The sequence below is a fragment of the Agelaius phoeniceus genome, chromosome 13 (genome assembly GCF_051311805.1).
Source record: "Agelaius phoeniceus isolate bAgePho1 chromosome 13, bAgePho1.hap1, whole genome shotgun sequence".
Classification (NCBI taxonomy): Eukaryota; Metazoa; Chordata; class Aves; order Passeriformes; family Icteridae; genus Agelaius; species Agelaius phoeniceus.
In genome coordinates this window covers 12,072,554-12,080,837 of record NC_135277.1, presented here as the reverse complement: position 1 = coordinate 12,080,837, position 8,284 = coordinate 12,072,554, and positions in this window count along the sequence as shown.

The window sequence follows — 8,284 nt, the reverse complement described above, 5'->3', positions numbered from 1 at the left end:
TTGAGTTCTGTGCTCTCATATTATTCTAATAAAAAATATTAGGACTGGTTACTTTTACTCAAGTCTCTACTGGGCTGAGGTTCAGTTCTGTCTTTTTTCCCTCAGATCCCTCTGACTACCAAATGTGAAATCTAATGGCATTAATTCAGTGCCTTCCATAGAATCTTAACAATAGATGTGACCTTTGGCAGTTCTTAAATTTTTCAGACATGTTTTCATAAATATCCCAAAAATTTTTTTGAAGAGTGCAAGAAAAGCAGCAATTTTTAATCCTATTGACTTTAAATTTGCTGTCTTAGAACACGAGAATCGTAGAAGTATAACCAAGGAAGAGCCAGCATGGACACTAATCAATTTGTTAGACTTGTAAGTTTTTGTAAGAATATGAGATAAACTTAATATTGGCAGGGCTGTTTGTCAGAATACCAAGCTGATAGTAGGAAAAAGCAGTTGTCAAGTATATTTCAACTTTAGTATATGTTAACAAGCAAATACTTGTTTATAAACAAACCATCAAAAAAACTGCTGTGTAGACCAGGTAGGTGAGGTCTGGCTTGCCTAATAGTTTCTGTTCTTTATTTTGTGTTCTAAAAGAAGGCAGTTAAAATAAAGTCATTATCAGTAATCCCTAGTATGTAACTGATCTGAGGTGATGCAACTGGAGAGGCTGAGCTTTAAATACCTTTAAGTAGAATTAATGGGAAGGTTGTCTTTCTACGTTAGCAGCTGTACAGGGCTTACTTAGCCATCTTGAGAATCTCCAGGTTCTTGCTCTCTGAAAAGGTGGGTAATTTTTTTTAATTTTACAACAAGATTCATTGTACAGAATTTCTCTGTAATAACACATTTCTTAATGATTCACCATCTTTAAATTTCTAATGTAGCTTTAAAAACCTAGTAAGGTTAAAAATTCAGTCTACAGTGCTAGAACTTGTAATGGTTTTAGACCTCTTTGCTTTAAATATCTTTGTAAAATTGTCATAGTGATGGATTTGTATACTATGTCAGGAGCAATACTGCTTTTTAATTATTCACAACTTTTGGTGGCTTCTCTTGTAGTAGAAGTTTGTAATGTGTCATAATCTCATCTGAAGTAAAATACTGATAGGAGGTATGATTCCTCCTGTACATTACTCCAGCGAATTCTCATATTTTATCAAAGATTAATTCTGCCCAGAGTATTTATTCCAAGCCTAATACATCCTTGTCAGAAGTGTGTGGAGAACTGATGACATTTTGTTCAAATATGATCAGTGGTTCCTCAGGGATCACTAATTCTGAGAACCTTGGAATAACAGGTTATTCACTTGTCAATGTCCAGTTTTAAGAATCTAAGAGGGCTGAGCCCAGGCACTGCAGGCATTTTACAGAACTGAGAAGCTCCCTGGAAAGGGTGGCAGCTTGTGGCCTTGGGTTCACATTTGCAAAAAAGTGCATTAAAAGATTCAGGCCATATTTGCTGCTTTTCATCAAGTGGAATATAAACCTCCTTGACTGTTGACTGAAATCTCCATGCAAATTTTAAATTACTACACTGCAGTTCTTTCCAGGACAGATTTCTTCTTCCCACAAGTTTTGGGATGAAGTCATGCATCCCCTGGAGACAACACCAAAACTTTTATTGACTTAAAAGTGGGCAGGATTTCTGCATTTATTGTCTTACTTTTCAAATAGTCCACTGAAATACGTAAGCATAAGCAGCAGAATGGAGACAAGTACACAGAGCAAAGTTTGATTTGACTTTTGTATAATGTCCAGCCAGACAAATTCTAAAATGTCATAGGTCATTGAATTTCTTTTGTTCCATTTAAATCTCTCTTACGATAACAACTTCTGATTGTTTACCACAAATTCATTTTTTATGTACAAGTCTAAATATTGTTTAAAACTTCCATTTTTAGAAGAGGTGAAAGGTCTTATTTTCCCTATGAAAAATGTACAGACAAAAATGACACTGCAATATTATTCTCATTTGTTTGTCTCACTCTCAAGCAGTTTTTAATACTCTGTTGGTAGTGCTTTGATCTTAGAGATGCCTGGCTTGAGGACAAAAGTGGATTTGTAATGACCCAGCTGTCAGTGTGCTTGAAGCATCAATTTCTGCTCGAACAGCATATTGATCATAATATTTTGTAGCTGCTGCTGACCAAATCCTAGGTCATATTTTCAGCTTTAAAAATAATGCATAATAATGACTATTTTGAAATGCAGTGGAAAAAAACCAAAATTTATTGATAGGTTTCTCCCAAGTCCAGCTGTTGCTGTGGATTTCAGGTTATTGTCTGCTGGCAGTGGCTAAGTACAAATTGAAAGTACTTTCCCACATGTAGTGAACCCATATACACAGCACATATTATAATGGTATGCAAATATGTTTTCCTGTATGTTTTTCTTCATAAAAAAAGACTCTGCAGAACACATGACTGTCTTGTATATAGTGACAGTTCATCCAGCCTGAGAGATTAGTCACAGAGAGAGATTATCCAGCCTACAGATGTCTATATACAGCCTAGGCTCCTTAGCAGGCACAGCAGTGGTGGGAAGCTCTGTGCTGGACTTTGTGCATTGTGAAAAATGTATATTTTATTATTGGCTTTTCGCAAATATTAAAGTGAATATTATATGTGTTGTGTTAGAAAGTTATGCTGTATTAATTTTCTTAAGTAGTGTGTTAAATATAGTTTTAGGTTATAACATAATGTTAAAATAGAAACTATGCTATGTAAGATACTTTTTAAAGAGAGGACTCACAGCGAGATAGCAGCCACAGGACACCTGAATCTTTCAGAGAAAGAGAATTTATTGTTCCCTTATCAGAAGAAACGAACTTCTTCCTGCCTTGCTCATGCTTGAAGAGCCATCAGGATTCAGAGGAAGAAGCTGACACTGACCAGACAGAATCCTGTGTTTGAATGGAATTTATGCATCCTGTATGAGCTGTGTGAATATGCAACAGGTTATTGTTTTTAAGAGTTAATCCTCTATTAATGTGTGTCCTTTTTCAGGCTTATGTTGCCCAGACAAAGATACCCAAACATCCGTAACTCTTTGTTTCTGTTGTCTCATATTGTCCTAATGCAAACTGTCCAAATTATTATTACTCTAATTATATCACTATTTTTATAACCATTTTATTACTTTTTTTATTATTTTATTACAACTTTGAAAATTTTAAAAACAAGTAATTGCTGTTTTTCACATGATGCTTTCCTCCTTCTTCTCTTTCAGCTCTGGTGACCCACCAAGATGGACCAGACCTTTTTAGCAATTGTGTTTGGTCCCTGTGACAAGTGCGGCAAGGAGAAGCCCCTGAGGCCCGTGTCTGTGAAATCAGAACAACGCAGCTACTGCTCGCTCTGCGTGGAGATGGTACGTCACTGGTGCCACTGCCACTGGTGACACTGCCACTGGTGACACTGCCACTGGTGTCACTGGTGACACTGCCACTGGTGTCACTGGTGTCACTGCCAGTGGTGCCACTGCCACTGGTGTCACTGCCACTGTTCCACTGGTGTCACTGGTGCCACTGCCACTGGTGCCACTGCCACTGGTGACACTGCCACTGGTGTCACTGGTGACACTGTCACTGGTGTCACTGGTGTCACTGCCAGTGGTGACACTGCCACTGGTGCCACTGCCACTGGTGACACTGCCACTGGTGACACTGCCACTGGTGACACTGCCACTGTTCCACTGGTGTCACTGCCACTGGTGCCACTGCCACTGGTGCCACTGCCACTGGTGTCACTGCCACTGGTGTCACTGTCTCACTGGTGTCACTGTCACTGGTGCCACTGTCACTGGTGTCACTGCCACTGGTGACACTGGTGCCCCTGCCACTGGTGCCCCTGCCACTGGTGTCACTGCCACTGGTGACACTGCCACTGGTGTCACTGGTGCCACTGCCACTGGTGTCACTGGTGTCACAGCCACTGGTGACACTGCCACTGGTGTCACTGTCACTGGTGCCACTGGTATCACTGCCACTGGTGTCACTGTCACTGTTCCACTGGTGTCACTGTCTCACTGGTGTCACAGCCACTGGTATCACTGCCATGCTGTGGCCACTGCAAACAGTAGGGAATGGAGCAGGGGTCTCTGAAGTTGGGTTTTTCTGGACAGCAAATAAGCATTGCTAGGCTCACAGACTGCCAGACAAACACCTCTGCAGACAGCTGGTGTTTCCACAAGCCTACAAGTGAGGCGCCACAGAGTTCAAGGATATTTTTTATGATTCTTGAGTGGAAAATGGCCATGAGCTTTTTACCCTAGGGTACCACACTTGCTGTGCAAGTGTTATGTGCCCATCTCTTCCCTGAGATCCAGAATCACAGAATCACAGAATAATGAGGTTGGAAGAGACCTCTAAGATCATCGAGTCCAACCTATGCCCTGACACCTCAGCTAGACTATGTCCAGTCTTTTTTTAAACACATCCAGAGATGGTGATTCTACCCCTCCCTGGGAAGAACATTCCAGTACTTTATTATTCTTTCAGTGAAAAATTTCTTCCTAATATCCAGCCTATACCTTCCCTGAACATGTGTGCTCTGCTTGGCCTATGATCTTGAGTTTCCCACTTGCCTTTGAAAGAACTTACCAACAACAACAAAAAAATATTAAATCATCACAACAAAGTGATTCACTAGAGACAGGGGAGATGACATTCACCTAGTCTGTCTCATTCACCAGGGGAGGGCTGTCCCAACTCCTTTGTGCCCACATTTCCTGCTGTGACCAGTTTGTCTCCTGGGCTATCTGCAGTACTTGGGTCAGAGCTGGAGCTTGCTACAATGAGGATAAGGTGGGAAAAAGTTGCAGAGCAGTGGAATGTCTTCTGTTGGAGGCTGTCTGAGCTCCAGCAATTAGTGGTGAGGTGATATCCCACTCTCCTGGTAGGGAGCTCGGTTCCAGAGACATCATCAGTGGGGTTTTTTTAGGTGAAACACACAGCTAAGGTCATGAACCTGGGTGGCTATTGGAGAGCTGGCCTCCAAAACTCCTTTTGTAAACTTCAGAATTTTGCTGTCCAGCTTGCAGTAGTTTTATTTTATCTTCCTAAGCCATTGTGCATTATCAGTTGGAGAAGACATCCATCACTGTTTCCTTCTGTTCTCTACTGTAGGGTCCAACAGTTTGTTGTATTTGAGTGTCAGATGAAATGATCTCTGCAGAAATGCTAAAAGGCTTAGCAAGCTGTGTTTACACAGCACTGTTGTACAGGCAGATGAGAGCACTGATTTGGAGGTGTAGGTGGTACATGTGTACAATTTACTGGCTGACAGAGCACATTCCCATGCATTACTTTGTTTAGGAGGAAGTTTAGATGTAATGACTGCGAGACAAAAGGCAGCCCCTTCCCAGTTTATTTGCTTCTCCCGACTGAAATTGCTGCTTTGTTCAGGTTCTTCTTGGCCAACAGCCCTCTTGGCTATTTATTCAGTAAATTTTTGCATGACTTGATAAATGCATGCTGGAATTGCAGGAAACTGGCAGTTTGTTATTTACAGTTCCTGCAACTTTCTCCCTGTTATTGGCAGTAAGGAGGGCAGACTCTTAGCAGCTGGAACAGCTGGTAGGTGGAAGCAGCCTGAGACTTCAGGAGGAATTGCATCAGTACCTAACAGCCTGTTAGGCTTCCTATTGGCACTGCAGAGGGGTCTGGGGCTCTCTGGTAGATCTGGCTTTAGCTTGCTTCATATTTTCTTAAAGGTTTAAAAGCAGATATTCAGAACACAGAGAGCTCTTTGCACTAGCGCAGAAATTCACACAAGAAGGGAAATTCCATCCTTGACTTTTAAATTGTTTTTTTCAGAGCCGTGCATATGCTTTGGCTTATATCAAAATGCACAAAATGTCCTTTGCCACCATTGTGTTTGTGGATGCATGTGCATATTGTGGTGTCTAACTGGCTGATCTTTCTGCAGCTCCCTGATGTGCCCATGCAGCTCCTAATTTCAGTCCAGCAGATGTACACATGCATTTTCATCAGCCAGTCTTGGTGATTTCCCCAAAACAACATATGTTGAGGGATAACAGAATTAGAAAATGCTGATTCCCAATGTTGACATCATCCTACTTCAATTGTTTGCCTTTTAGACAAAATAATCCTCTTCCCCTAGGGTTTTGCCTGCTTTGGAGTTTGGTGCTAATCAGTAGAAACTCAATGTTTGCTGGTTTAGATTCACCACAAAATTAGCTTACAACTTGAAAAGAGATGAGCTGGTGAATTAGTGAGAAAGGAAACTTATTTTAAAGGCCTGACTTTTGAGGTAGGCAGCAATTTGTTTTATACTGCTAGATCCTTCATTTTCCCCAGTGTTACTATTACCAGAGCAGGACCAACTTTCTTCCATGGACCCCCATCACTCATCACTGCAATCTGGTGTATTTGCCATGTGTGGCACTCATTGATGTAGTACTAAGCTATCATCTAAATTGATTCAGCCCTGGTTCATTTTATTTAAAGCTCCCAATTGGCTAACTCTAACCTGTATTTTTAAATGGTTAGCTAATGATGGCATGGGCAGTTAAGCAGGAGCTGGTCAGATGAATTAAATACTTTAATTTTTTTTTTTTTTCAAACCAGTGAAATATACATTATGTATCACACAGTTCTACAGCTCAGTCTGTTCAGCAGAAGCTTCCCTGTCACCTCCTGGCTCTGCTGACCCCATCATCTCAGGATTAGTATCACATATCAGCCTGCACATGTAGGGTTCCCAAAGACTCTCACCTTCTGCGCTGTTCTTTGGAGACTTTTTAATCCCATTCCACAAGGCAGTGAGACTGTTCACATCAGTAAGGCAAGAAACTGGATTTTTCACTGTTAGAACTATGCCAACTGTCTGACACATAGGTGTTATCTATGCCAAATTCCTGAGAGCTGATGCATTCCTGTCAAGGCAAAGAAATTTCCTACAGGCCTTTTGTTGGGTTTAACTTCTGGGCCTCTCCACACTTATCAGGTGTCAGAAATAAGGTATTTGTTATAGATTAGAATCCTTCAAAAATGAAGTTGCTTCTTCAGAATCTACTTCTGCTTGTCCCCCAGGACACAGCTACATTATTGAGTTTAATATAAGTAGGTTTAATTTTTCAGACCTGAAGATAATGCATGGGAAGAAGCTTTCTGTCACTTTCCTGCTAAAAGATCTTTGGGTTTCTTGGTTTTGCTTTTTTTCTGTTCTTTTGGTATCACTTTAAAAATACTCAATTTTTATTTCCTTGGCATAGTCTGTGCTGGAAGGCATTTGCAATGTGCTGATTACTCTCGGGAGCTTTGAAGGATATTCCTTTATCCAGCAGTGTGTGAACCCATAGCTTACACTGCCTACATTTTCTTCTGTGATGAGTTCAGGGTTGCCTACATGGCCATCGGGCTGGCTGGGTTAGATCACACCAGTTTCTGTGGACAGTGACTGGAAATAGATCCACTGCATTTGATTTCCAGTGAAGTAACCTGGCTTCTGCCTGCAGAGCCATTGACTGAAAGGGCCCTTGTGGACATGGCCAGACAGGGCCGAGTTCAGCTCCAGAGGGATGGTGAAGAGCTCACAGCTCTGCCTGGGCATCCCAGCTGGACAGCAACACTGCTTCTAAACCCACTGTGGGAAGGGACTTTTATTTTCTGTGAGACCCACACTTCATCCAGGATGTGCCCAGAGTCCAAACAACAGCTGCAAACAAGCGCTTTCTTATCTCCCTCTCCAATCTTGGCACATCCCCAGGCTGAACAATAGCCACTGGATTGTCTATTTTCTGGCTAAAGGGAGATAATGGGAGTCAATTTGCACAGAGTTACTCCTTGTAGATCAAGGACAATTCTGTAATAAAAAGGGGACATTTTCAAGGAACTCCCAGGGAACAGAAAGTTATGTGCCATGATACTTTCTCTGGAAGCATCAGCTGCTCCTTGTGCTCAGCACATAATCATATGAGCAGAACCCAAAGAGCTGAGTCCCTGGGCTCACACCACAACAAAGTGGGGTTCTCTTTATTAACTCTTTGGGATTTTGGAAACTGCTCTATTTCAAGAGATGGGAATGCCACAGACTCTAATGTGCACATCTGAGAGTAGAATATACAAGGGGTACAAGGAGTAGCTCATCTAAAGGAGAGAAACAAAAAGGAAAGGAACCCTGATAACACCAAATTTAAAAATCAGGAATTCAAAGCATAGTAGAGAGAAGAGTTTTCACCACTGCATCTGTCCTGCTGGCCCAGGAACTGAGCCAGAGACCTGCATAGCTGATTCTCCCAGTACCCCCTACCCACAGGAGTA